The 4,662-nt window shown below is 41.7% G+C and overlaps 1 protein-coding gene and 1 pseudogene across 3 annotated transcripts in view; both read left to right on the top strand.

The window, feature by feature from the left end:
• SYT1 (synaptotagmin 1) overlaps nucleotides 1-4,662 on the top strand; it is a 208,990-nt gene that overhangs the window by 144,840 nt on the left and 59,488 nt on the right. The window lies entirely within an intron of this gene.
• Nucleotides 1,203-1,541, top strand: LOC111723017 (annotated as a pseudogene). The gene has a single exon (XR_002771647.1). The product of XR_002771647.1 is annotated as a 60S ribosomal protein L37 pseudogene (transcript).

Below are 4,662 nucleotides of genomic sequence, written 5' to 3'. Positions count from 1 at the left end.
GCTCTCCGCCTACAGTCTGTGGCAGCTGAGTCTCCCCACCTGTGCTGTCCGCCTTGCTTTCTCTCCCAGTGTCGATCTCACATATTAAGTGAAAGACATCCTACCAGAAGAATAACTTGCTCCAGACTTAAGAAAGTCATTCTGCATACATCTAACGTAAAGATGTCGGCCGGTCCCCTGCCCGTAGGAAATGAGTTTGAGATCGAAGACACACATTTTATTGCAAATCACGATCGTGGTTAATATCTTAACCTGTCCTTGTCCTCATTTACCTCAATTTACCTCCATTTTCAGCACTTCTGCTCTCTCCTCCTTCTCTAACCCACCTGATAACATTTGAACGTTGTATATAACTGGTGTCCTTCATAAAAGGAACATTTTTGCACATATTGTACACTTTTGCTTGATGAAACAGTAATTCTCTAAGACAGCGGTGGCCCAGGAAAGAGACCAGAGATCTGGGGGTAATTCATAAGTCGGGATCTGCTTCCTTTCTCTACCTCAGTTCTGCTTGATGCAGAGGGCACTAAACTCTGTGCCGGTCTCAATTCTACCATAATTAGGAGCATTGCCACGGCCACGTCACTTAATGTGTCGGGACACCAATCTCTCAATAAAAAAATTAATCTATTTGACATTTATGGCCCCTTTCATGTTTAAATCAATGATTTTCTTTTCTTTTTTTTACTAAACAAGAATGAGAACAGTAGCCTGTCAAATGAAGTTCCCTTAAAATGTAACTAATAAAAATTATAGTTAAACAAATTTTCAGATATGAAGCTATTTAAATGTTAACTGTGCAGACTTTTTGAGTATTTCTAGGTGATGATAAATCGTAATCACTGCCTTCTCAGTCTTTTTTTTTAAAGAGAGGATCTTTCTTGCTCTGTCTCCCAGGCTGGAGTGCAGTGTCACCATCATAGCTCACTGCAGCCTCCAACACTTGGCCTCAAGTGATCCTCCTGTCTTAGGCTCCCAAAATGCTAGGATTACAGGCATGAGCCTCCGTGCCTGGCCTCAGTCTTCCTATTCCTTCTAGAAGCATTTGATTAAAGATGATATAAAAACTTTCCTTTTATATGCATTCTACTAAGGATACCAATTAAGATTGAGGTTCTAACTCATTTTAGAAGTTTTTATAATGACACTATAGCCATAAGAAATGCCCAAGCAAGCTCTTTGGTCTCGGCCGCAGAAGCACCATGACAAAGAGAACGTCATTGTTTGGAAAGCATCGAAATAAGACGCATACGTTGTGCCGCCGCTGTGGCTCAAAGGCCTACCACCTGCAAAAGTCCACCTGTGGCAAATGTGGCCATCCTGCCAAGCACAAGAGAAAGTACAACTGGAGTGCCAAGGCTAAAAGAGGAAATACCGCTGGGACTGGTTGGATGAGGCACCTAAAAATTGTGTACCGCAGATTCAGGCCTGGATTCCGTGAAGGAACAACGCCTAAACCCAAGAGGGCAGCTGTTGCAGCATCCAGTTCATCTTAAGAATTTCAACAATTAGTCATGCAATAAATGTTTTGGTTTTTAAAATCTAAAAAAAAAAAAAAGAAAAAGAAATGCCCAAGCAATAGTTAAGAGGCTAACATGCCCAGTAGGTAGTCTTCAAACTTTCTGTAACACCTAAGGATATATAGACACAGACTCTTCATATTTGGCATACAAATAATTGCTGGGAATTATGTCCTTTTCTCTTCAACATATACACACACAAACTTGTTGTCCTGCTTTTGGGGGTGGGGGATACCTACTGGTTAAGAAAAGGATTGTGTGTTTGAAAAAGTGTAAACTGCGTAGTGGTGGGAGTTTCTAAGAATGCATTTCCATATTCTACTCAGAGGAAACGGTACAGAAAGAGGAGCTTTAAATCCCAGTTTCCAGGGTTAAATATATCATAAAAATTATTCTACAAAGACATGATCTAGATCATGCCCCCCATCCATGATTCCAGGCCTCTTTTTCTAAGCCTGTGCTATGTATCTAAATCCCGCTGTTTAACAAATAAATTCCCCAGGAACCCATCTCTGAATGCCGTTGTGGATGTGCGTCTATGGAGCTAGGAAATTTGCTATCCCATAATGTGAGAAAAAATACGCTTCATAGATAGATTTATTCCACTTGTCCATTACTCTGCATAAGTACTCTCTATCTGCCTACAACAGAATTGTATATTATCTATTGGTCTCGATCACATGTATAACTCTGACAAGAAATAAAAATGTGCATTTCATAGACTGTACAACAGCTTACTAATAAGCCTGTTAGCAACATGTCAACCATAATTTGTATATAAAGACACTGAATCTATATCACAATACAAAAATTCTAGCATGAGGTATCTACCCTTTTCCTACCTAACAAGCTCTAACGTAAATAAGCTAGCCAGTGAAACTGAGAACATTTCTGCCTGCTATGAATCAGACAGCACGCTGAGTATTTCATAGGCAGCAGCCTATCTGATCCTTACTGTAACCCTGTAAATAGGTACTATGCTAAATGAATTCTGACCATTAAGTTAGGGAACTCATCCGAGAAAAAGTGCAAACCCCTCATTGCTGCCTAAATCTATGATCCCCTTCCAAGTGCCCCCTTGAGCCATCTGGTGACCACAGCGATATTCAACCGTGAGGTATGTAACACTTTTTCTAGGATGAGTTTGCAAACTTAATTGTCAGACCTCATAAATTATCGTTTTACATGCCAATGAGGAAACTAAAACTTCACAAGCATAAATAACTTGCCTATAATTATAAGTGGAGCTAGAATGCAAATCCAGTTTGTCTGGCTCCTGAATCATTGCCCCGTCCCCCACCCCAGCTGCATTTATCCTGGGTTTCTTTTGTTACCTCCCCACAAAATGCTGTCACTCCATCATAGTGGTTGGAGAGATTCAGCTCTCAGTTCCAGCACAAGTAGTAGCATGCAAATTTTAAGTGTAATTCTGGAAGTATCCAAGAGTATTTTGATCAATTTCCAAACTCCTTAAGTTGAATTCCAAGTCTTTAATATGTTTCAATCCAGCTACCCAATGTTAATCCCGTCACCAGCAACAAAGTAATAGTCACTGCTTTCAAGATCAGTCGCAGTCACTAGGTCCAATGGCTAAAACAGCTATTTTCAATCAGAAGAATGCATTAGAAGCTCCTGGGATGTGTTGGGGGCCCTAATGTAGCCCCACATGCACTCTCCCTCCACACTCTTTCTCTTCTCCTAGAACAATGACCACAAAGGGCCTACCTGGTCCCACCCCACAAATTCACACCAAAAGATGCTAGCCCATCAGAGTCCTCCAGCAAGCTGTGGGATTTTCCCACCCTTTAGGGCCCCACATAAGAAGGGGTCACCAACTACCACCATCACCCCAACCACCCCGCCACTGCCCCACCTGCACAGACACCATCCTTGCCCTGCACAGGTGGGTCTCTATCCCTCTTCATAAACCTGGCTGAACCTCTCCACTCCAGTCTTATCTCTGGGCATCATCAAACTACCTTTCAGGATACTTGTTAAAAATGTAGGTGCCTGCCAGGGTGCAGTGCCTCACACCTATAGTCCTAGAGCTCTGGAGGCTGAGGTGGATGGATCACCTGAGCTCAAGAGTTCCAGACCAGCCTAAGTGAGTCTCTAAAATAGCTGGGTGTTGTGGGGGACACCTGTAGTCCCGGGGCTACTCAGGAGCCTGAGACAAGAAAATCACTTGAGCCCAAGTATTTGAAGTTGTTGTGAGCTATGACATCACAGCACTCTACCAAGGGTCATAGATGAGACTCTGCCTCAAAAAAAGTAGGTGCCGGGGCCCACGCCAGTGATTCTCATTCAGTAGCTCTGAAGTAGGGTCTCCGGGATCTGAATATTAATAACTCCTGGTTATTCTGATGTAAAGTCCTAAAGAATGACTCTTTCTTTGAGAAACAGCAGCTTAAAGACCCACAACAAAAATAATAAGAAGGACAAACAGTGGCTTTCAAAGCCCATAGTAAAAGCAGCTTTCAAAAGTCCCTTCCCAGTTCTAAAATGTATACATTTGAGCATGCCAGAATCATGTTGCTTAAGGCTTTTAAAAAGCTTCCTGGCAATGGAAAAACCTAATTTAATAAAGAATGACATCGTCTATAGGTCATTAACTTCAAAGCGTGTTAGGAAGATGGCCAAGGGCTAAAGTGGCCCATTTTCATTATTTTCTCAATGGGGAAAAGATGTTGCCAAGGAGGAAGAGAAGAAGATGTTATCTTTTGTAATCATTGAAATAGAAGCTTTAGTTGATCCCCCAGTAGCTCTGAGGAGACATAAGAATTACACATGATTATACCACTTAAGAAAGCCAGAGAAAGAAATAAATGCATTTATTTTTATTCAGGTTGGCTGATTTGTTGTGATCAGAAACCAGGAATTTTAAAAGACCAGAGAGTACAAAGCTGAGTCTGAGGTTTGTGAGACACTGGGTAGAATGAGAGATGTCACAGCTGAAAACCAAAATGTCACAACTAAAAAACGAGGCCATCACTACAGTAATTTTGCAAATATCAACCCACTGTTGAAAGCTCCCCAATGCATGTATATTTTAAACTCCTGCTGGAAAATGTGCCATAACAACACCACGAGAACAGCACATGTCCCCCCATAAACAAAGCCTTTGAAAAACAGGCAGGTACCC

This window comes from Otolemur garnettii, unplaced genomic scaffold (assembly GCF_000181295.1).
Source record: "Otolemur garnettii isolate 467f Iridium unplaced genomic scaffold, OtoGar3 scaffold00007, whole genome shotgun sequence".
NCBI classification, from domain to species: Eukaryota; Metazoa; Chordata; class Mammalia; order Primates; family Galagidae; genus Otolemur; species Otolemur garnettii.
This window is presented reverse-complemented; position numbering and strand designations above follow the sequence as displayed.